Raw genomic sequence first — 25,932 nt, forward strand, 5'->3', positions numbered from 1 at the left:
TGCAGCACACAACCTGTACCCTAAAAAATGTTATTGCACCTCTAAACGCATGCCTACAGATTAGCGAATTTTTCTAATGATGAAGCTCTTAAGAAAGCACTGTGCACAAAGACTACTATTGACTTTAATGGGAGCTGGAATGGGGCCCTGATGATTGGGCAATGATGTGACATTATTATTCCTGGAGATGATGGTTTTCAAGGCAGTACTTCTAGATACGACAATAACATGATGGGATAAGTAAACTTAAGAGAATCCAAAGGCTACCAGGTGATATTTTAGTCAGAACCCATCTATATTTTATTCCAGTATTTACTTATCATGTAAATGTTTATGCTGATAACTCATCTGAAATCCTACTATGTGATATGTAAAATTGGAATTAAGCTTTGTAACCAGGCTTTGCATCAAATAACTGCAATCTAACTTCATAAAAAGCCTCCTTAGCTGAAATAAGTCATGGACTTGCTTCAGTGAAATGAAAATATAAAAATAAAAATGAGCTATGTTGATCTAAAGTATTTATTACATGATAAATAGGCCTTTTGTGCATCAGATACAACGCCAACAGGCTGGTTTCAGATAGACCTTTCTGAGAGGGTGTTTGGATAATTTTGGGTTTGTTTTGAAACACAGGAATAAATGCAAAATACAGTAGTTTCTTTCAAACAAAGAACTAATTTCTATGATTTTATGATTTATTGAACTCTTGCCTTAGTGCCTATGTGAATCGCCTTCAGCTATTGAGCTCTAAGACAAAAGACAAAATAGACAACAAATATAAAAGGATCATGTTCTGGTGTGATATGGTGTTCTGAGTGTCTTTACATCATGGTGATGGGCATAATATAAAGGCCTAGTTACTATTAACAAAGATATTCTAGACCAGGGGTGGCTCACCTGAGCCTGAGAAGGAGCCAGAATTTACCAATGTACATTGCCAAAGAGCCACAGTCATACATCAGCAGCCCCCCAGCAGCTCCCGCCACCCTCTCCCACCCATCAGCACCCCACCAATCAGCACCTCCTCACACCTCCTGATCAGCTGTTTCGCGGCATGCAGGAAGCTCTGGGGGAGAGGGGAGAGGAATGAGGGCACAGCAGGGGAGGGGGAGGAGGCAGGAAGGGGTGGAATGAGGGCAGGGCCTGTGGCAGAGCCAGGGGTTGAGCAGTGAGCACCCCCTGGCTCATTGGAAAGTTGGTGCCTGTAGCTCCAGCCCCGGAATCGGTGCCTACACAAGGAGCCGCATATTAACTTCTGAAGAGCTGCATGTGGCTCTGGAGCCACAGGTTGGCCACCCCTGTACTAGACAAAGCACAATTTTCAAAATTGGGGTAATCTCCCCTGGGTCTATATTGAGGCACCCGAATAAGTGGCTTGGTTTTCAAGAAGTGCTGAGCACCCAGCAGCTCCCACTAAAATTAATGGAAGTTGCTAAGTGTTCAGCACTTTGAAAATTAGCCCACTTATTTAGGCATATAAATACAGATTTAGAGAGACTAACTTTAGACTCCTGATATTTCAAATCTTGGCAAAGTGTTTATAAGTCTGAGTTTGGGATGGCTGCATTATTGATGAGTGGTGAAGTAAATACATGTGAGGCAGTCAAATGTACATGATAACTACAATTTATGACATGGTTCTGCAGTTTATCACATGGATATCACCAAACCATGTGTTGTGAATACTCACACAAGCACTCCTATACATCTCTTTTCTCATATATACTGTATACACACACATACTTCACTTGGTTCACACAGGAACCGTCCCAAGCAAAAAAACAACGAGGAGTCCAGTGGCACCTTAAAGACTAACAAATTTATTTGGGCATAAGCTTTTGTGGGTAAAAAACCCCACTTCTTCAGATGCATGGTGTGAAAATTACAGATGCAGGCATTATTATACTGACACATGAAGCAAAGGGAGTTACCTTACAAGTGGAGAACCAGTGCTGACAGGGCCAATTCAATCAGTTTGGATGTGGTCCACTCCCAATAATTGAGGAGGAGGTGTCAATACCAAGAGAGGGAAAGTTGCTTTTGTAGTGAGCCAGCCACTCCCAATCTCTATTCAAGCCCAAATTAATGGTGTTAAATTTGCAAATGAATTTTAGTTCTGCAGTTTCTCGTTTAAGTCTTTTTTTGTTGTAGTATGGCTGCTTTTAAGTCTGTTATAGAATGTCCAGAGAGATTGAAGTGTTCTCCTACTGGCTTTTGTATGTTACCATTCCTGATGTCTGATTTGTGTCCATTTATTCTTTTACATAGAGACTGTCCAGTTTGGCCAATGTACATGGCAGAGGGGCATTGCTGGCACATGATGGCATATATCACATTAAGGCAAAAGTTGTTACTGGGAATTATAGCAAAACATTATGGGCCAGCATGTGTTTGCATATGTCCTAGAAATACTGCAGCAGTTAGTTATTGTCTAATGTCGAGACACATATCTTTAATAAGCTAAATTAAAAGTTTTTAAAAAGGTAAGCAATGAATAGCCAATTCTAAAGCACAAACCCAGACTTAGCTCTTTGTGCCTACATATTGCACACAATGGAACAAATTCTCCTCTTGGTTAATACTAGTACAATTCAATTAATGTCAATGGAAAGCAGAATTTGTCCAAATAAGTACTTTAGCCCACTATTTAGCCAGTGCAAATCAGACCATTAAATAATTTCAGTTAATTCCTAGATGATAGTAGTGCTAATTTAGCTGGAAGACTGGGAGCAAAGGAAAGACAAGCAAGAAGCCAAAAACTAGGGTTACCATACGTCCGGATTTCCCCGGACATGTCCTCCTTTTGTGTGCTAAAAATAGCGTCCGGGGGGAATTTGCAAAGCTCTCACAATGTCCGGGATTAGCAGAGAGTGGCTGGGAGGGCTGCAGGGAAGTCCCGGGCTGGACTCGGGAGCAGCTGTAGAGGAGCCGGATCCGCCCTGCATTCTGAGCAGGCAGCTCCTTTGCAGCCCAGTCCGGCAGCACTGTGCAGGGCCAGACCGGGTTTTGTTGTGCAGGGCCAGACCGGGTTTTATTGTGCTCGGGAGCTCAGCCACGTGTCCGGCTCGGCTGCACAGAGCCCAACACTCTGTTCTGAGCAGCAGGGTAAGGAGGTCAGGGGGCAGGAAGGTTCTGGAGGTGGAGGTCAAGAAACAGGGGGGGCTTTTTGGGGGCAGTGGAGAAAGTTTTGGGCAGTCAGGGTACAGGTAGGGGGTAGGGTCCTGGGGGGCAGTTGGGGGGGGGTCTTAGGAGGGGGCAGTTAGGGGACAAGGAGCGGGGGGGGGGGGGGTAGGGGGCTGGGAGTTCTGGGGGGGAGCTGTCAGGGGGCAGGAGTGGAGAGAGGGATCGGAGCAGTCAGGGGACAGGGAGCAGAGGGGTTTAGATGGGTTGGGAGTTCTGGGGGGGGCTGTCAGGGGGCAGGAGTGCAGAGAGGGATCGGAGCAGTCAGGGGACAGGGAGCAGAGGGGTTTAGATGGGTTGGGAGTTCTGGGGGGGGCTGTCAGGGGGCAGGAGTGCGGAGAGGGATCGGAGCAGTCAGGGGACAGGGAGCAGAGGGGTTTAGATGGGTTGGGAGTTCTGGGGGGGGCTGTCAGGGGGCAGGAGTGCGGAGAGGGATCGGAGCAGTCAGGGGACAGGGAGCAGAGGGGTTTAGATGGGTTGGGAGTTCTGGGGGGGGGCTGTCAGTGGGTGGGGAGTGGTTGGATGGGGCGTGGGAGTCCCAGGGGTCTGTCTGGGGGTGGGGGTGTGGATAAAGGTTGGGGCAGTCAGGGGACAAGAGGCAGGGAGGCTTAGATAGTCCTGGGGGGCAGTTAGGGGCAGGGGTCCCAGGAGGGGGTAGTCAGGGGACAAGGAACGGGGGGAGGGTTGGGAGGTCGGGGGGGGCGGGAAGTGGGAGGGGCAGGGGCGGGGCTAGGGCGGGGCTCCTCCCGTCCTCTTTTTTGCTCGCTGAAATATGGTAACCCTACAAAAACAGTCCAGTTAGAGGGAATGATGGGTGTTCTAGTGCCTTCTAGTGGGTGGGGAGCTTGAATGGATGGAGGCCTTTTTGCATTCTGCATAGGAAGAAGGAAGGAGAAGTAGCTGGAAGCAGAACACTAGCTGATAGGTGGGGAGAGGAAGGCAGGAGAATGCTGAAAATGAGTACACGCAGCTTAACTGCGCTAATAGTTATATAAAACACCCAATAACTTGAAAAAGTAAAAGTGAACAAATAAAACCAAATATTCCCTAATGATTATTTTAAAACAGGAGTTCTCAAACATTTTTACAGTGTATATCATTATAATAGAACATCCTGTGGGCCACCTCCCTTCTCATTCCCAATCACACTAATCACCTTCCTTCCCATTCACAGTCACATAACATTCCTGTGGCAACTACAGACACCGTTCACATAGAAAAATAATACCGGGGATAATAATATCTGATTCTGGCAAAACGCTCTGGAGAGGAGCAATTTGTAAAAGGCTCTAACATGTTGCACTTTAACTGCCCTGTGTAGACCCTGCTGGCACAATCAAAAAGGTATCTAGTTCATGTTAACATAATCCCTGTTTCAGTTTTTTTTAAATGCAGAGCTATTTCTCCAGAATCTTTACAGTCTGCATATTTTGCTAATTAGTGCTTCAGGACATTAGTATGCAGATTACTGACATAATTGACCATGAATGGCTCAGGTCTGTTGTAGCTGTGTGTGGGCTGTCTGAATAAGAGATCTCTTCTCTTTACAATACAAAAGGGGGTTAAACATGTTTAATTCTCACTAATGTAACACTAATGGAAACTGTCTGTGTACATTTTTGTTACAATGAGCCTGATTCTCTCCTTACAGCGGTGTAAATTCAAGAGTAACTATTGTGAAGTCAATGGAGTTTTAGTAATGAGAGATCAGAATCATGCCCAAAATGTTTAGGTGCAGTGTTTTTCTAAATGGCAGATTTCAGAGTAGCAGCCGTGTTAGTCTGTATTCGCAAAAAGAACAGGAGCACTTGTGGCACCTTAGAGGCTAACAAATTTTTTTGTTTGTTTGTTTTTCTAAAGGTGACATTTTGGCCATTTTTTTTCTCAAAATACCAAAAAAGCTATTTTCTCAGTTTTCCCATCATTTTCATAGATTCATAGATTTTAAAGAAACAACCATTAGATAATCTAACCTGACCTCTGGTAGAACACTTTCATCCAGTTACCTGTGCATGTAGATTTGATGATTTCCCTCTGAAATTAATAAGAGGGAAGATTTCCCTCTGAAATGAATAAGAACTGTTGACAATTTCCTTCCTCCCTTCATACCCCCCCCCCCCCCGGCCGCCCATTTTGGGTTTGGTGTAACTAAGAAACAATATTTTCACTTTTTGATGAAAATGTACTGGGTTAGGCTGTGTGTGTTACATTTTATTTTTACAACCAAGGTTTAACCTCCCTGAAAACAGCAGTTCAAAAAAATTCTGTTTAATTTGTATTTATATCTGAAAGACTGAGGGCCTGTCTATATACCAAGGAATAGCACAGCGGACAATGGACTGCAAAGCTAGTTGAACTTAATTCAATACTATCTCTCAAAGATATTGCAGGAAATTGCCATATCTGTCACTGGGATGAAGAGGAGGAAGCCCCCATAGGTGGTATGGTCCCCTTGTACAAAAAGCAAATAGCCATGAACATTAGTGGTGGTCTGACTGGTATTAAGTCCCTGACTATGGCATTGGTGGTCAGATCCATGAACAGAGAAACAATGCACTGCTATGGTGAAGCCAATGACTATATTGTCAGGGAATGAGCCACACTGCCAGTGGTACAGAGTGCAGAGGTGTTTTTGCTCCTCTGATCTGCTTGGTGATCCACATAGTCAGGGCCGGCTCTGGCTTTTTTGCTGCCCCAGGCAAAAAATCCAGGCGCCCCCCCTTCCGCTCCCCCCCCCGGGGCACCGGGGGGAGGGCGACGAGCCGGCCGGGGCTCCACTCTCCCTGGCCGGCCGGAGCGCCGTGGGGAGGGCGGCGAGCCCAGTCGCGGCCCCGCTCTCAGCCGGAGCGCCGTGCTGCCCCCCCTCCAGGTGCTGCTCCAAGCCCATGCTTGGTGGGCTGGTGCCTGGAGCCGGCCCTGCACATAGTGGAGTTTGCTGACAGTGCCCATTTCCCCTTCTGTGAAGCAGCTAGCCTCAACACACAAATGGGATGATCTCATGTATTTTTTCATAGTTGTCCCCCTGAAGATTTTTAATTTTTAAGCTTCACTGCAGTCAATGGGCATTTCTGCTTAAAAATTGATGGCACAATACAGTCAAGTTTGTTGAGTGAGGGGAGTTAATTCTCAGGGTTTTAATCAAAAGAAAAGAGGGATATTATATACACTCATATGTACATAATGTACACATTATGTTAGCATAAGCACATTAAGGCTGAGGAAATATTTCATCACAGCCCAAAGACATACTGCCTAAACCTGTCTTCTCAAGTGAGGATGGCCTGGACGTTAAGGAAGACTTCTCAAATACACAGAGACCCAGCATTCATGGGGAAAGAAAGTCCAGACCCTGGGGACCCTGGCCAGAAGCATGTGCCCAACTTGTCTCTGCACATCTCTCAACCACTAATCTTCACTGGCAGCATGGCTGGCAGATATGTCCTGCTACCATAGTATTTCCTAAATTGGCCATCCCCTCTTCTTGTCTTTGGAAGCCCTGGATGGGGCTTACTGCAGAAGCTGGCTACCCTTCAGTATTTTTCAGGCACATTTCATTCTGGCCACAGAGCGGGAACTCCTTGGCTCTCCCAGCCTCTACCCAACCACGATATCTATTATGGGGAGCCTCCAGTGGGTAGTGCTTGTGTCAAGGGGCAACCAAGGGACTTGGTGGCAAGAGTAGCCTATCACATAGACTCTGATATCTTGTTCCCCTGATTTTCAGCCCCATTTTTGGCCTAATAAAATTGTTTTTGAGTTACAAAGCAGTATTCTACATGTGTTCCTTCCAAGTTCTATAACAAGGACAAAATTTACCAAGAAAACACGTTTTCTGATTTTTGTCTTGGATTGATTTTCACGGCATAGTTTGTTTTAAGATTTTTTAACTACTGATCATCTACTCTGACATCTTGCATATCACAGGCCACTGATTTTCACCCAGTTAGCTCTGTTTTGAGCCTAATAACTTGTATTTGACTAATGCATATCTTTCAGAAAGGCATCCAGTCTAGATATTAAGATATCAAGAGGTGACAAATCAATCCATCATTTCAATTTGTTCCAGTGGTTAATCACCCTCACTGTTAAAAATTGGTGCCTTATTTCTAATTTGAATTTCTCTGGCTTCAGATTCCAGCCATTGTTTCTTTCTCCATAAGATTAAAAGAACCCGTTAGTTCCTCCCCATGAAGATTCTTATACAGCTTCATCTCCTCATGAAGATATTTTTACACTATAATCAATCTTTTTTTTTTTTTGATAAGCTAGACAGATTGAACTCTTTAAGTCTCTCACTGTAAGACATTTTCTCCAGCACTCAAATTATTTTCATGGCTCTTCTTTGAGCCCTCTCCAATTTTTCAACATCTTTTCTAAAATGGACACCAGAACTGTGCACAGTATTCCAGTATCAGTCTCACCAGTGCCATATACAGAAGTAAAATCACCTCCCTACTCCCCTACTCACTGCATCCAAGGACCTCATTAGCCATTTTTTGCCACTGCATCAACAGGGAGCTCAAGTAGGGTTGCCAGGTGTCCGGTTTTCAATCGGAATACCCCATTGAAAAGAGACCCTGGTATCTCCGGTCAGCACCGGAGACCGGGACGTTAAAAGTCTGGTTGGCAGCATCAGGGGGCTAAGGCAGACTCCCTGCCTGCTCTGGCTCTGCGCAGCTCCCCGGAAGTGGTCACCATGTCCGTCCCTTAGACACAGGGGTGATCAGGGAAGCTCCATGTGCTGTCCCAACTGGCTGGAAATGGCGGCCAATGGGAGCTGCGGGGACATTGCCTGTGTGTGCAGGCTGTGCGCACCATGCAGAGCCGCCTGACTGTGCCTCCACCTAGGGGCCAGACATACTGGCCACTTCCGGGAGCAATGCGAAGCCAGAGCAGGCAGGGAATCTGCCTTAGCCCTGCTACACTGCAGTCTGGGAGCCACCTGAGGCAAGCGCTACCCGGCCAGAGCCCGCACCTCAAACCCCCTGCCCCAGGTCAGAACCCCCTCACATACCTTAACTCCCTCCCAGACCCCACACCCCAACCTCCTGCCCCAGGTCAGAACCCCCGCCCCACACACACACCCAAACTCCCTCCTGTAGCCTGCACACCGCACACCCTCCCGCACGCCAACCCCATACTCCAGCCCTGAGCCTCCTCCTCCACCCCAAGCCCCTCATCCCCGGCCACACCCCAGAGCCCACACCCCCAGCCACAGCCTGCACCCCGTCCCACATCTCAACCTCCTGCCCCAGCCCTGAACACACTCCTGCACTCCAAACCCCTTGGCCCCAGCCCAGAGCCCCCCTCCTGCACCCCGAACCACTCATCTCCACGCTGACACCAGAGCCCGCACCCCCTCTCACATCCCAAACCCCTGCCCCAGCCCAGTGAAAGTGAGTGAGGGTGGGGGAGAGCAAGTGACAGAGGGAAGGGGGACTGGAGTGAGTGGGGGTGTGGCCTCAGCAAAGGTGCGAGGCAGGGCAAGGGTGGGCCTCAGCCATTAATTGTTGCTAAATCATTTTTATTTTATTGTAGCATTTGGTACTAGAGGCTTTAATATATATATATATATTCACTATTGAGTTATAGAATCAGCAACAGGACTGCATTATAAGCCAAGCAATTCAATTTCACCCAAAGTGTCTGAAGTAGAAATCTGAGTGAAATGGGTATGCTTAAAACTGCCTTTGCGGCGTTATCACACCAAGTTATATTGTATGGAGATCAACTTTAAAATAAAACAAAACACATAATAATCTTTTATTAGGAAAACTAATGAAAACACCAGAATAATAGGGCAAAGCCTTTGAGGCCTCTAAGAAAAAAAAGAAAACCCCAAAAGAGAAAACATATGTCAGTGAAATGATGCTGATGATAGGCTGTTAAGAATATATGAGCTAGACGCCATGATCTCAGACACCTTCTGCTCCATCCCCCGGCTATGAATCTTTTTTCCTTGTCACAATGGCTTAAATTTTAATAGAAAGTTTCCATAAATTTTAAACCACATATGCGTCTTCATTTCTTTAAACCATCAAATTACCCAGTAAGACTATCTTTACATACTTATGATTTCAGAGTTTTTGAAGTGTGATATTCTTATAAAGTTCCTTGTAATTATTTTAATGGTCAATACTTTTCTGAAGTTGTTACAGTGAATACAAATGTAAATGTCACTTTAATTGTTTTAAGTACACATGCTCCATTTAAATTATTGAATCACTTCTTATGAACACTTAAAGTCTAGATATACCCTAACAGCTTAACTGTTCAATACAAGGTTTCAGAGTAGCAGCCGGGTTAGTCTATAGCCGCAAAAAGAACAGGAGTACTTGTGGCACCAGAAAAGCTTCAAAAACAGGCTCCAACGAGAAACTGCTGAACTAGAATTAATTTGCAAACTAGATACATTAACTTGGGTTTGAATAGAGACTGGGAGTGGCTGGGTCATTACACAAATTGAATCTATTTCCCCATGTTAAGTATCCTCACACCTTCTTGTCAACTGTCTGGAATGGGCCATCTTGATTATCACTACAAAAGTTTTTTCCCCCCTCCTGCTGATAATAGCTCATCTTAATTAATTAGCCTCTTAGAGTTGGTATCAGAACGTCCACCTTTTCATGTTCTCTGTATGTATATATATATATATATATCTTCTTACTATATGTTCCATTCTATGCACCTGATGAAGTGGGCTGTAGCCCACGAAAGCTTATGCTCAAATAAATGTTAGTCTCTAAGGTGCCACAAGTACTCCTGTTCTTTTTGTTCACTACAAGTACATTAAAGGGGACTAGCAGGTATTAATTAGGCTATCTATAAGGCTGGGAGTCAAATGCCCCAAATATTCCAGAGCTGCTCAGGGTGGCTGGACACTCATGAAATGAGTTCCTTGCCTCCACAAACAACTTTCAACACGACTGCAGGGTTAGCATGTGAAACTTTTAAAGACACCAAGAGGATAGAGTATAACTACATGATTACTCAAATAATAAAATATAATATTGTGCAAGATATCTCTAAAACTTTACATACAAGGTATGTATTTGCAGTTGTTACACTGAATTGAAGATGCAAATGTACCTTCAATTATTTTGACTATGCCTGATGAGTAAATCATCTTGAGAATTGAAGGTTATGGTCCCGATTCAGCAAAGCACTTAAGTAAATTCTGAACTTTAAGAAAGTGCTAGGACTTAAGCATGTGCTTGAATGCTTCGCTAAATCGTTGCCTGAGGTGGCATATTTTGAGCCCTGAATGCACTCTACAAAGTACACACAACTCCTTTTTTAACCCCTTTTGCATCTGACAATATGAGGGCTATTTCCATTCCAAACTTTAGCTTTCATCTCTCAGCTGAATTGGCAATAGGGCTATTCAAAAAAACATTACAGTTATTTATTATAAGAATACTGGGTATTGGTGGTGGGTTCCCTCCGCCCTCTCCCCCCATTATCTTTGTGCTCAAAGTAGCTGAAGAGTTTTGCTCAAACTCTGGAAAAACTCAGCCTGGGGCAGAAACCCAACTCGGGAAAATTTTAAGATGTTACAAACAATTTAAAATGAGGTATGAAATGGAACCTGTTATTCAACCTTAATTAGAGCAATTGCTGCCACTTCCATTATATTATAGGCCTACACTATAATCAAATAACTGACAAAGCATTTGACCAAGTTTAATTAAAACTTGAAAACAAATACAATTTTTTAATAAAATCAATTTCATCCACAAATTTACTGCATCATCTCCTTGATTGCTCTGAGACATCCAAAGTATTTTTGCATAAGATGTTGTATTATCTATAGCTCTTAAATCAAAAGATAGAATACTATGACTACTTATAAAGAATCTAAGGAGCCTCGTAGCCACTAGGAGAATGGGTACTATTGAAAAAAATAAGATAACACGATAAAGTATTTTATAATCAGTCTGTTTATGAGTAAAATCAGATTATTTGTTATTCTATGACTTCTGTGCTCAGATATACGTTTGCCCAAAGCTCTTCATATACACCATTGAACAGTGGTATAAATATGTGTGCTTGTTTTTTAATCAGGCATATGGGCCATTTTCTGACCTCAACCAATGCACACGTTTCCCAGTGATATCAATGGGCATTCTGCTACTGACAGAGGCAAATGACACCTGGACAGAATTCACACTGATTTTCACATACAAATATCACTAAGCCCCTCACCCTCTCTTTTATAGGAATAACTCATATAGAAGAGAGGAAATTCCAAGTTTCAAAGCAAGGAATTTCCTGTGAATTCCTGCATTGGGGAAAGGAGGTTGCCGCCCCCCTTCATTTTCCCCCAGGAAAAATGTGGGTTTTGTGTATTAACCCATGGTTACAGCCAAGAGCTGTAGGAGGCAAGGGAATCGGCACAAATGAGCTTGCTGCCACTTTGCCACCTGACTTTACTGGTTCCTGCAAAAGCCATGATTCTGGTGGCTACAACCACTATCCCTAGAATCTCCCTTCCCTAGGGGTGGAAGTTTTCCACAGCAAGAGGGCTGTGTTCCTCTGCAGGATTTGGAAAGGGAGTGGGGACTGGAAGAGCCACCTGAGCCTCCTCCCCCTTCCAATTTCATGGGTCTACAACTCAGCACCATCACTCTGTGGGCTTTTCCTGGGGGAAGTGGAACTCTCTCCTCCTGAGAGACCAGGCTGTTGTCCACATGCAGGGGGATTCATGTAGTCCCCTAAAATAATAATGCTATGCTGTGAAATACAAACATGCAGTGCTATCCACGTATGCCAGTTGTGCAGGATTTCTGCTTCAGAGCCAGCAATGTAGGTGTTTTGTTTTGTTTCATTCCACAATTCATACCACCTGGAGTCTATGTTTTAGCTGCCACCTTGCTTCTACATTCTCACCACAGGAACCATGTTAAAACCTCTGTAAGATGTGTGCATAGCCTCGAGGGGAATAAAATTGACTACTAGCATATGACAGTGATTCATGATGGATTACTGTTTTGGTTCTCTGAAATGCATCAATTGGAAATAGGAGTGTCTTGGCTGTGGTAGGGGACAGATTGGGTTCTATTACTACACCTGACTCCCTTTCCAGGTCCTACTTTGTGCCTACACAAAAACCACCCAAAGCACTATTGTTGTGCCTCATCAATCCACTAACAGACTACTGGGATGGAAGTAATAGAAACACTCCCTGGCAGGTGCAGGCTGACAAACTCCATCACGGGGCTGAAACAAAGTTACTTCTTCGAATCACATGGGATTGTCAGTAATTCAGGAGGTCAGGATGGGAGCAGGCAGGCAGGCTTTGAGCACGATACACATTTCTGTGGCCACGCCCCCTCTTTGACCTGCACACTGGGAATCGCAATGTAAAGACAGCCTGCACTTTTGAATGCCTTGCCAGAATTTGGACAGAAATTTAGGAAAGAAGTGGAGCCTAGGAGGCACAAGTAGCCCATTCCAAAAATAAGGACAATTTTAAATATAAAACAAAAAGAATGTCACTGTTTTATGAAAACCTTGAACACAAATAAAATATCCTCCCTCCTTAATTAGGCACGGGACATAAGAACATAAGAGTGGCCATGCTGGGTTAGACCAGTGGTCCATCTAGCCCAGTATCCTGTCTTCAGACAGTGGCTGGTGCGAGATGCTTCAGAGAGAGTAAACAGAACAGGGCAATTTATCCTGTGATTCATTCCCTGTTGTTCAGTTCCAGCTTCTAGCAGCCTTATTTCTAGCTGTAAAGTCTACACGTGCTGCTCAGTAACCACTATGGAGCCTAAGCATTGTGCATTAAAAGGTAGATGGGATTTTTATAAGGTGGTGAGCTTAGAGAGGGTAATAACATTTTTCTGAGGGTTTAAGAAAATGTAACTGGATTCAGAGGACTGAAATGTGTAATCAGTCTTAATAGAACACCTTGTATGGAAAATTAAATGTACCTGCTTCTCCCATTGACCTTTTACTGATCACAATTCTGATCCTAAATAAGGATACACAATAGTTCTTTTAAGGAGGCTTGCATCTTACCATCATAAAGCAATGTTGTTTGCACGTAAAATCATTATCCTTATAAATATGGGTAGCATATGCCTAAATGTTCTAGAGCATTTTTTTATGAGATTGAAGTAGATAACCATAACTTAAGCTAGCAGTTGTGGGGCACTGCAATGACTTTCAGGTTGTAAGCCAAGCAGATGAGGAATTGTCTGTTTATGCTAAAGAAATTTCAATCAACAAAACATTATACTGTAGTTTCTGTTGATTTTGGGCAATGTCTTCTAGACTTGAGGAACTGAGAGGGGAAAGAAGATAATACTTTATCATTTTACATGCACATGTATAGATTTTAATGTTCTGTGTTTCCTTGAGAGGAATCCCATGGTGCCAATTAACCTAACTTATTCCAAAACAATTCTCTGTTTGGAAAGAATAATTTTCATTGTGGGTGTTCCTTGAAATTGTATGCCTTATACCCTGTTATTACTGAGATGTGTGTAGTACAACCGAGTGTGCCAGCTTCTTTTCCATGCACTGTATAGATTATAGCTGTATCCCACACACAGTGCTAGATAATCCCTGTTTTAATTTTGTTATGTGTACAAATCCTTTTTGAACATTTAGCAATTTTAAAAATGTAAAAGGCCATCTTCCTCTCCCATGTCATTTGTTAAAACCAAATGTGTTATTTAGAAGAGATCAAAACCAGTGAATAACATGGCAATTTTCTAATTAAAAGGAAACTATTGCTTTTTTCTGAAGCCTAACAGGCAGATCATGTTATCCTGCACAAAAAGGCAGCAAGGAGACAAAGTGAGGTAGAAAACTCTGTGGCCTTGAGGCAACAGAATTTTGAACATATGATTTCCTCTAGTGGGTCGGGATTTGACAGCCCACTGAGGGTGGAAGATACGTGCTCCTCCCCTTCCTCTGATCCCAGACATCCCAAAATCCATGTGAAGGTCTTGAAGATCTCAGGGTATCCATGAATGACCAGCACACTCACACAAAGTGCCCCAATTTCCAAAATATTTCCCCAAGCACCTCCTCATATCCACCATGGCAGCATGACTCTTAGGTGCCATATGCTTTTTGCAACCCTACTCACAAAACGGGTCATATCTCAGTTCTCTAAAAGTATTTAAAGGTGCAGAGCCCTTTAAATCTTGAGAATTAATGCTGACCACATCAACATTAATTCCTTCTGCTAGTCCCCCATGATCCCAAAAGAGCAGCTTTCCTCTAGCTCCAACTCCCCTCTTCCACAATCACCAATGGAGCCCCACTTCACAAAACTCCCTTCCTCTGACAGATTATTGGTCGTCTCATCAATTTTTCCATGGATTTTATCCCCTTTGCAGTTAAAATTTGAGAGGGTGATCTAGCTCTAATTTCATGGTGTATGTATAATCTTAATTTTTAAAAAAATAAACAGCTAATTCATGATCTTACTGAAGAAAATTAAAATAAAAATAACTCCAAGAAAATGATGAAAGTACTGAGTAGCTGACATTTATTTTTGTTCACCAACTGTAAGTGTCTGCCTGGATTCTCATATTTCCATAGTTTTTAAAGAAATAATTCCATAAATCAATAAACCAATATTCACTTAGATTTAATTTGAGGAATGGAATATATGATCTGTGGGACAGAGCACTGAAACATACTTTTACACATTTGTTTTTAATTTACAGTAGATATTTTTCAAAACCTTGATCTATATTCACTGGCACTGAATTACAGTTTCTGAAGTTGAATTTCAAAGATTTTTTTAAATACTAGCAAAACAATTATTAGTTCTGAACTGAATGCCCTAACTAAGGGTGGGGGAGGGGACTGTTCTGTTTTTGCCATTCTAAAAATGCTGGCCTTGAAATCACACCAGCCAATTTCTTGATCATTGTGACAATCCAGATGCATTATTCAGGTTATCACAGATATAAGAAATTCCAACAAAGCAATAGATCCAACCACATGGGCCCAGGTGAGTGGCAGTCAAGTGCCAGGTCATTTTGCTTTTTAAAAACTTTATTTTATATAATTTGATATAAGGAAACTGCCACTTGCCTGCCCCTACCATCTTTAGACTTTTTGATAACTCTTAGGTCTCATATTTATATTCTGGGGTGGCCAGCAGGATTTACAGGACTTTAAAAAGAACTTTTAAAAGATAATGTCAGAAAAAAAATCCCCGGGAGACTTTTTTTCAGATCATATGAATTTACCATACTGAACACAAACATACAGTACCCAAGAACTACTGTAGATACTTTTTAGTTTAGTATCAGGGTGGTCTGTTGTCACAGTGCAGAGACCTCATCTAATCTCTGAAGATTAGGTCACTGAATCTACTTATCTAGGTACTTATAACACACCAGTCATCATAGTAACTAAGTACAAACAGACATATGTTTCCTTTTCCGGGCCTGTACTATATACACAACACACTACTCTCAGGGAAATGTAACTCCTGTAGGGGATGTTTTGTGCATTTTAGGGTCCCAACAGACCTACTATAGAACTGAAAGTTCTTTTAAGATAAAAAATAGCAATGGTAACTGTTCTACTACTGCCTCATCCAAAATCCACTGAAATCAGTAGTAGTCTTTTCATTGACTTTAACAGGCCTTGGATCAGGCCCCTTGTGCTGTGAAGCATCACCAGGAAAGAGCATTAGATACTACAACACTGAACATCAATATGGTTTCCATATTAGCCAACCTTATTCTTCCACACAGAGTGTAAATGTTAATAAATTTTGTGGCATTCACAGTATAGACTGCTGTGTAAAAGAGACTTGGCTTAGCCAAGACAAACTAATTTGTAGTAGCAATATTAATATTCTTTTGGGTTGATGGGCTGTATTTGATTTACTAAAATGCCCATCTTCTACTCTTTTCCCTCCCTCCTCAATTTTTAAGGGTGTGAATTATAGAAGAAAGTTAAATGTCTGTATGATAATCATTTTGAACTTTTCTTTACAGAAAATGCTTACCGTTCTTTTAAAGTTTGGATGTGCAGATGGAATATGAATTATATAATATTGTATGCATCCTAGGAGCATTGTTGAAGATGTGGCTGTACAAAACTGACACTCTTCGTCCGGTGTCAGGCAATGTTTAGGTATGCTAATGCATAGACTAAACCTTGAACACTTTAAAGGTCTGGCAAAAGAAATTACATTTAGGATTATAGTAAAGGCAATGCAAAAAAAAAAAAAAAAAAGTTGGCAGCTTCCACTGAAGCCATTTCTCCCCCATAATTGGACCTGCGATATGCGATTATTGAAGCAGTTAGTGTTGTTTCAGTGATTTCTCAGTTGGGAGAGGGAGAGATCAGCAGACTCTTTTCTGTAAACTGAAGATCTCTACTAAAGTGTGTGTGTAAACAAGTCATAAACCTGAAATGGAGCTTAAGAAGCCACCCAGGAGATTATACAAAATCATAAAAGATTGTCAACAAAATTACTCATGGATAATTAAGAAGCTGATAATTGAAACAATGTAAAATCCTGTTCTGTAGACAAATATCCCCAAAGGCCATGTCAAAAGTTTGAAACAAGCAGAAAAATCGATATGTAATTGCAGTATTAAGGCCCTGTCTAGTAGAAAGCAGTCTCTGTGGCTCTCCCTCCACCCACTAGCCTTTCCTTTTCCTTGAAAAAAAATCAGCCTGTTGCACAGCCAGCATCCGGGGCTTTCCAAGGTTTCTGGGACTGAGAAGCCCACAGATATTTTCAGCTGGATAAAGCCCTAAGACTTTTTGGTACTTTATTTTGTGTGGCTATCTTTTTAATACTAATACTTTTTTTTTTAAATAATTAAAATTAAATATAACAAAATTAAATTCCGTCCCGGAAACTTCCAGAGCTGCCGACTTTGCTATAGTACAATATTGCAGGGTAATACTGTGTAATGTACAACTTCAAGAAGTTTTGCTTTTATTCTAGTAAATATTTGACTTACTTAAAGAACAATAATAAACTAATGGTATGGAACAATTTTCCTTTAGAAACAATACATTCTAATTATTTTGCACATATAGCATATAAAAGACTTAGATGAAATTTCAGTGTTCAAGATAATTTAGATGGTCCTTCTATTAGATATCTGAGTATATACTATGCCAAATTTTACAGGTATTTTCAATCTGAATACTCAGCAACAAGCATTTTAATGGAACACCACAGCCAGGTAATTAGTTGAACACCAACTTCATTAGTTGTAACATCCTAAACTCTGTGTATCCTGAATCACTCTATATGAATGCCTCTAAACAAAAAATCCAACAAGGTCCCCTACAAAAAACAGCACTGCCATCAGTTGTGGCAAAGTGAGAATTATTAGTAGTTCATGGAGTGTTTAGAATGATCTGTAATGAAACCTGAAGGATCCTTTCCTTTTTCATAAAACAAATACTCACTTTTTAAGAGACCAGCCTGCACTGTTATAAGGAAAGGAATAACTTTACATATGAGACTGTTTCTATTTGTATGTATTACCCATACTGTATCCATTGCCATACACTGAACATTTACTAGTGATGGACTGGAAACCTCAGTGCTGCCTTTGATTTATTTAATTTTCTCAGGTTTTACAATTTGTCCAAAACACTAGAGTGTATATATATGTTCACAGAAAACTGAAGGAAAACATCTGATATACAGTATTGTATACAGCATAAAGGACGGTTTTCTGCCATTAAACAGCTATGGAAATGCAGCACCAGATTTCAAAGTGGGTTCTAAAAGTACATTAGTTTGGCTAGAGAATTAACATTTTGCACTTAACAATACCCTGCCATGCAGAAAAAAACCTCACAGACCAGAGTTTTAAGTCAAAGGTCGTTCAGAGTGTCACTTTGGCAGAGCTGGGACCAAGACCTCCTTCTCCTGACTCCTAATTTAGAACTTTATTTACTGTGCTGCTGCTGCTGCTGCTACTGCTTCTTCTTCTAGTGCGACCTGTGCTATAATACCACTTTTGCCTGAAAAACAGATGCTTCCCAGCCTGTGCTGCGCAATGCTTACACTTCCATTTGAAAAAAGTTAGGTCCCTCCCATGCTTAAATGCTATTCTCAACTACATGATTCTGTGCTAGATTACAAACATTTGGAATTAGGATTCCTGTTTAGTTTATTGGAGGTATACACCATGCTACTCTGTTCCAGTATCTATTTTTGGAAACCTTATCATTTTCACTTAGAACTTCTACAAACGCTGCTGTTCTAATTGCACTGCCTTTTTGAAAAGATCTTTGGATTGGATTAAGTCAAATTAATGTTTCTCCAAGATCATGGTCAGAATAAATGGAGGCACACAGTTAAACAAATTCCTACTTTCTTGGTTCTTATAGTAGCAGAGGAAAGAAAAGAGTCAAATACATTTAATGTTTTATTTGAGTAAAATACTTCTGGCAAATTGCAAATACACAAATTAATTGATTTGTGTGTCATTAGCACAGTCTATTTTTAGAAATTATTTTTAGTCTACTTTGGTAACATGGACAAAAGAGTACAACTCTGCTCAAGTATCAATACTTGACTTTAATAAATTTAACTGAAAATTGTACTAAAGAATAATTATTGGATTTAAAGTACTAAAGAAGTTCAATCTAATATAGACAATTACTGTTGAAGTTATAGGATGCAATAATTGTAGCTGCCTTATACTGTCTTGATGTAAGAAATATATAGATATAGTATTTCCCTGCAATCTTGTTTCACTGAGAATTCTTTTATGGTGAGCTAGATTTTCAAAATGAGAAAAGACAAAAACAAAAACAAGACAAAAGCAGAAGGGTCAGCAAAATTGTGTACATTCTTACAAGTGACATGTTTATGAGTTGAGGAAAGCAAGGTATCCACCTCAAAGATACAGTGTATGCCATTCTGATTTTTAAAATTGCTATACAGTTTATTATACTAGTGAAGTTCATTATTATACTAGTGAAAGTATGTTTTCCTCAGGTTCCTGGTCTACCAATACTTATTATTTGGCATGCCTATTACTGTACATTTTAGACTGATCTCAATTGTAGGGAGTGTCTACTTCTATTTCCTGCTGGTCATGAAAACATCAATTTACAATCTTCCAGCTATGTTTACTAAACACAAATGTAAGTTTAAAATACCACTAAAGGGACCAGCACATTCAAGGAGATTCTAAATTAAGGCTACTGTTATTTCTTTATCTCATCTCAAAGAGCTTTGATATTTTATGAGTCTCAAAACAATTGAGAAATGTATGAGCCTGATTTTCAATTGTTATGGGACATTCATATTCCCAGGTTCATGCAGAAATCAAATTTGAACACAAGTACCCAGGAAGATGTTTAACTGACCCTTTGCATACACAACTTGATTTTTGTACATACAATATTTGCTCTTGCAAAACTGCATATGCATTACTTTAAAAATCAAGCCGTATATTCTCTACCAACTCAAGGAAGTGTAAACAGGTGTTTCATATGGATTTTACATCTTTTTAAATTAACTGAGCATCACATTGGGTCAGTGTTTAGAAAAACAACTTTTTGATACCACAGACAATTACTTCTTACAATAGCTTGTTCTAGAGCACAGAAAGGGGGACATTGTTCTTGACATGGGTCCTGAGTTAAATATATGAGTTGATTCAAGAAATAAGTGTGGTTGAGCCACTAAATGAAAGGGACCATAATATAAGTAAGCTCATCATCCTCCCATAAGGATAATACTATGAGATATTAATATTGCAGTAAATTACAAAAAGAAGGAGGATTTTTAATTGAGGAAGTTAGAAATAGCCTGAAGAGGAATCCAAGAAAATTAAAATCCATAGAATCAGCATAGAGGCTGCTTAAAGAGTCAAAAAGTATGCATATCCTAGAACAAATAGGAATCAGAAAGGTGAGGAATATAGCAAGATAGTAGAGCATAATCAGGCAAAAAAAATATATCCATCAATCAAATTGATTTCAAATGGAAATCCAGCTCAAGTAACACTATTAGAGCAAAATATAAATGCAAAGCAGAGAGTAAGGGCAATAGCTTGCCATTGTTCCACATACAAAGTAAATGGGAGTTTTCTATAAACATCTATGGCAGGAGATGGTTCTATGAGGACTAAGGGGAAATTTGAAGAACTAGTAACCAAAGATGTGAAGAAATGCTAATGAAATAAGAATTTCCTTAAGTAAGGTTATCAGAAGCAGCGGCCCTTGCAGAGTCTGTACATTCATTAGACAAATAGGGGATAAAAACTAAAAAAATTAAGAGATTGCAGAGAACTTAACTGTTTTCTTTGCATGACAATGATCGGGAAAGGTACATCCTAAAGTTGCTTTTTACACACAGCAAAATTGAGACAATGTGAGAAATGCTGTAGCCCAAACAATCTGTTCCATTTTGCATTTAGATGTGATGCTTGGAGTATCTTTCCCAGATCTGAATAAGAGCTCTGTGTGGCTCAAAAGCTCATCTCCCTCACCAACAGAAGCTGGTGTAATAAAAGATATCACCTCACTCACCTTGTGTCTCTAATAACCTGGAACTGACATGGCTTCAACTAAACGGCATAGAACTGGAGAGGGCATCCATTACTGTGACATGTTAAAAAAGACTATTTAATTTGAGAAAAGAGGAGTAAGAAGATATACTAGGGCTATAGGAAGTAATAAATGGTATAAGAGAAGGGCAAACAGGTGGTCCTTTTTCCTCTTTCCTATAATTCACAAACAAGATGGCCAATGATTAAATTAAAAAGCAGAACATTTAAAACAAAAGAAAGGAAATGCCATTTTAAACAACATAATTGCCCTATGGTACTCAATGCTGCAGGGTATTATAAAGTCAGTTCAGTACAATATAAGGAAGGGTTAAAATGTATCTAAATAATAGAATCAGTAATAAAATTGGTGAGGAAAAAATTACAAGAGCTACACAGCTCTCCTTGTTGAGAAAGGTGAAAAGTGATGGTCAACAACCTCTGTATGTATTGAAGATGTCAACTGAAGAAGGAACAGCAGCAGCACAGTAAATAAGGCACTTGAATAGGAGTCAAGAGAATAGGGTCTTGGTCCCAGCTCTGCCAAAGTGACAGTCTGAACAATCTTTGACTTAAAACTCTGTTTCTTAGTTTTCATCTCTGTAAAAACAAAGCTGCAGATACTGATATTTACGCACCTTTGTAAAATCCTTTGAGATCTCAGATGAAAAGCACTAAGTATTTTCAGTTCTCATGCTTCAGGACAAACTGGTCACCAGCGGGGGTGAAAAGAAAACTTTGTGATAACAGAGTTTATAATATAGTATAATATGGTGTGGGGGAGCTGCTCCACTTGAATTAGTGCACTCTCAAGCTTCCTCTGCTACAGACATATAATGCATTCTGGGCATTCTGAGGCACTTTTGATCATCATGGCCCCCATGACAGTCAAATATTGAGCAGCTGTAGTAGGTCCCAGCAGACAGACTGACAAACCTAAGAACCTGTGATGAAATTACCCAAGATATGAACCTGTTACTGGGAGAATCAGGAGATCTGAGGTTGGGTAGGCCTGTATGAGATTGTAAAAAGAGGTGGAAACAACTTGGGATGAGGGCTTTGTTGGTCAGATAAGGGAACTATATACTTGGGGTGAGAGGGAGAAAGATTTGGTTGGACTGAGATGGAGGAAAGGAGAATGGAAGAAATTTGCAGTTTGCTATTCAAAGTTCGAGTTCCTTTTCTCCTGACCATCCCACCAGAGTCTTCTCCCATCTCTTTGGAAATCAAGTGCTTCCACTCAAACCTTCGACTAGAGATAGGTGGGACTTGTGAAGCTGAGAGGAGACTATTTACTTTGCTCCATTCTACTTAAAGTGTTGGGTCACTGCTTCAGATAAGGCTGGCTCCAGTACACCTAGGGATTTGCTAACTTCTTTTGAACATTGATATTTAAATAATATTTTCAGTTTGTATACCTGCAAATCACTTCAAAATAGGAGATGCTGCCAAGGTTTTAATAGTTGTAAATTGACTTCATGCAGAAAGATCTGAGAGCAGCAGTGAACCTTGACAAGTGAACCTGTAGGACATCCCCCTCCACCAAGGACTAAAACCCTTACAATTACTTTTAATGGTTTGGTTCTTAGAACTCTGCTGTCACAACAGAAGGAGGATACTTAGAATCAGGTATTAATTATATATTGAAGGAATTCAGTGCTTTCATATTTGATATATTTTTAGATGGGGATGTTAGTTTTAAATAAGCCATATACAGTATTGCCAACCCTATGCATTCAAATATCATGAGATTTTTAAAAAAATAATACATATTGAGTTCTTTTTTTCTTTGTCTTCTGAGACTTTGAGATACACTTATTTCACATTTTCAAGCTTTCCTCTGCAACCCTGAAGGCAAGAAAATTACTTTTTTACAAATTGAAAGCTGACATTATACTAAAATTTTTGATTCTGGGACTATAGGAAAAATTCTAAATATTGAGAAACTTGTAATAAAATAATGAGAGTTGGAAACACTGCATATATAGATATCACACACACACACACACACACACACACACACACACACACACACACACACAGGTGAAAACTGTAGCACCCAGAAATAATAGAAAATTAATAATGTTTAACAAATGGCTGAATCCCTGATGTGCTTTGGTATGTCTTCTTATGTCCAATCCTACTTTTTTCCACACACATCTTCTTATGCATGCAGAAAGACAGCAGGATCAGATCACATGAGAGAAAAGAGAGAACATACTGGTTTTCTAGAGGGTATTTGGTTTGCTTTAATTTTCATATGGCAATGGGGAGTTTTCCCATTATACTTAATACATTTTGTGTGTGCTTATGATTTCTCCTCTATCAGTTCCAAGAACAATTGCAAGGGAACATTTGTGAGTTTATGAATTTGTAGAGGAAGTGATTTTACTACTTTTTAAATATTTTTAGACAGTTTCATTTGTACTCCCCAGGCTACGATGAATTGTGTATGTATATGGCCTACTACTCTTTTTTTTTGTTTTTTTAAAGTAGTTATTGTACTGTTGCTCTTTCTGCTTTGGTAGTATAATTTTTGTTGCGTGGTAATGCAGTTTTAATTTTTATGTACCAGGCATTTCTAAAGAATGGATTCTGTGTACATTAGTCATTTTGCTTTCAGGAATTGTTCTATTTGACTGTAATTTAGTATAGACCCAACATTCTGTCTCTCTATAAAGGGATTTGAAAACTCAAATACATATGGGCTCATGCTTTGCCTGTGGTGGTAAATTACAGCGTTCAGCCTCTTTTTAGGAGGAAGCATGGATTTAACCAAAGAATAACTGCCAAAATATTGTAACATATTGACTCAAGATAGGCACTTTTTCTATTTTGAATTTTAGCAAATGCAGCATTTGACAAATTTCTATATAAATCCAAATAATACCATGTGTAGATAATCACATTATTCAACATTTATGAAATGCCCAAGTCTAGCAAAAATATAAAAATGCAGTAATAATGACATGAACTACTGCTTGAACTACTTTGAAAAGTAAGTAATAGTGCCATTCATTCCTTAAATCCATTACCAGATGTAGCCTTTTGATAAGATTGGTCCAGTTCATCTGTACATTGCATATGTAAGAGGAAAAGATAATCGGCCTGATTCTAAACTAAGTTAACTGATATAAAATAGGAGCAATGACAATTATTTCAGTTGATTTTCACTGTGCTGATCAAAATTAGGTCCAATTTGCAAGTGGCTGGATGTATAATTAATGCATATCAGAGTATTTAAAGTGCAAGAGCATAAAGAACCAGCTCTGTGCCATTGGCAGAGGCTATGGACTTAATGCTGCAACCCTTGAAGTCAATGTCAAAGCTCCAATAGACATCGGCAGTGCAGGGTCAGGCCTTCCAATGATATATTGCCATCGCTACACTGTGAAGATAGGAATGCTACGTAGGGATAGGGAGTAGTGATAAAACACAATACAATTTTTCAAAATGTAGAAAACTTTAAAATAAATATGCGAAAAGACCAAAGGCAATGGCTGGACATTCTGTAGGGGAAAAAGAACAGGAGTACTTGTGGCACCTTAGAGACTAACAAATTTATTAGAGCATAAGCTTTCGTGGACTACAGCCCACTTCTTCGGATGCATACAGCTTGTAGAGAGGCAAAGTTTGTCTTGTAAATGGCTTGTCTAGTTTTTGTAAAGTCTATCCATGAGGAAGTTTGTGTGGAAGGTTGGTTTCTTATGAGAGTATCCAGTTCTGATGTGGGCTGTAGTCCACGAAAGCTTATGCTCTAATAAATTTGTTAGTCTCTAAGGTGCCACAAGTACTCCTGTTCTTTTTGCGGATACAGACTAACACGGCTGCTACTCTGAAACCTGTAGGGGAAAAGTATCCCCTAAAAATCTCTCACCTAATTCATGTAAATCTAAGGCCAAGATTTTCAAAAGTGACTACTGATTTGGGGCTGTCAACTTGAGATACCAAAAAGGGACCTGACTTTTTGAACTGATCACTCAGGCCCCTTTAAGCTGTCTCATGCTAAGCACCCAAAAATTGATACACCACTGGTCATTTTATGAAAATTTTGGTTAAAATCTCTTTAAAAATTTGAAGCAGGAGAAATAAGGACAAGCCTATGGCCATTTCTGTTAACATTTGGTTGGTTATGTTATGCTATTGCAGTCCATGCTGTTATAAGTTGATAGATAATGCATGGAGAGTTATGTTTTCTGAATAAAGAAAAGAGATGAGAATGTATTTCCTAGTAAATGAGAATCATTCAAATAGTCTGTGGTGTGACCCTGATTTCCTTATGCACCCATGGACTTCCATCAAAATAAGACCAAGCCCTTGGTTTGTACCAGTTGACAAAGTTATTGCTAAATTGCTACTGTGGTCCTTCTGTCATTACTGGCCTGATTTTTTTTTAAACAATTTACAAAGATGGCTTAACTTCAGAGAGATTTTATTAATGGAATCCATTCCACCCAGAAGGTGTTCTTTATAACAAACAGGAAACATCACTAACCCAAAGTCTGAGCAATGGAAAGCTACATAGATGATGTCACACATTACAAATATTATTTGTACTTGCTCTTTATTTCAAGGGAAATTATGAGAATGACATCATAATGATGACTGACTTTTATTAGTGTTTTCTCTCTGAAACTCTAGACTAACAGTTATAAAGAAAAACAGCTTTTAAAATTCTGTACCTGTTATCCTTTTCCAATACTCTTAGTGATTTTATTTCTTATTGGTAAAATCATTAATATTAAAAAACACCATGGATACTATCAACTTTTATTCCAGTAATTTGACATAAACTTAAGTTTTACTATTTTTTGGCACACAAAATAAAATTATATTATTTAATGCACATAAAAGATAGGAAATGATCACATCTTCTCTCAACTAATTGCTACTTGGATTGGCTTGTGAACCTATAAACTCTCTTGGACCAGTTGTAGCCAAATTTCTTTATAGTGATTTCCTACTATAGAAATAAATTATGCTTGCTAAGTGGTCGCTTGAGTTACTAGGCTTTGCACTGGAGATTGTGTTTCTTCAACTAGGGGAGGAGAGGGCAAATTCCTCCCCTCCTTCTCCACAGCATCCACAGCCATGAAAATACCTGAATACTGCAGAATCAGTACCGCTCTGTTTTTCAACAGGCAAGATATAGGGAGTCCACATAGGGCGCTGACCACCTGCATGCCATGGGTGTGGATTGGGGCTCTGGACTGGCTATCCATGTCAA

At 40.2% G+C, this 25,932-nt stretch overlaps 1 protein-coding gene across 3 annotated transcripts in view; it reads left to right on the top strand.

Annotated features, from left to right (window-relative positions):
• Window positions 1-25,932, top strand: part of HHIP (hedgehog interacting protein) — a 96,480-nt gene that overhangs the window by 18,549 nt on the left and 51,999 nt on the right. The gene's annotated exons all lie outside the window — the stretch shown is intronic.

This window comes from Chrysemys picta, chromosome 5 (genome assembly GCF_011386835.1).
Source record: "Chrysemys picta bellii isolate R12L10 chromosome 5, ASM1138683v2, whole genome shotgun sequence".
Classification (NCBI taxonomy): domain Eukaryota; kingdom Metazoa; phylum Chordata; order Testudines; family Emydidae; genus Chrysemys; species Chrysemys picta.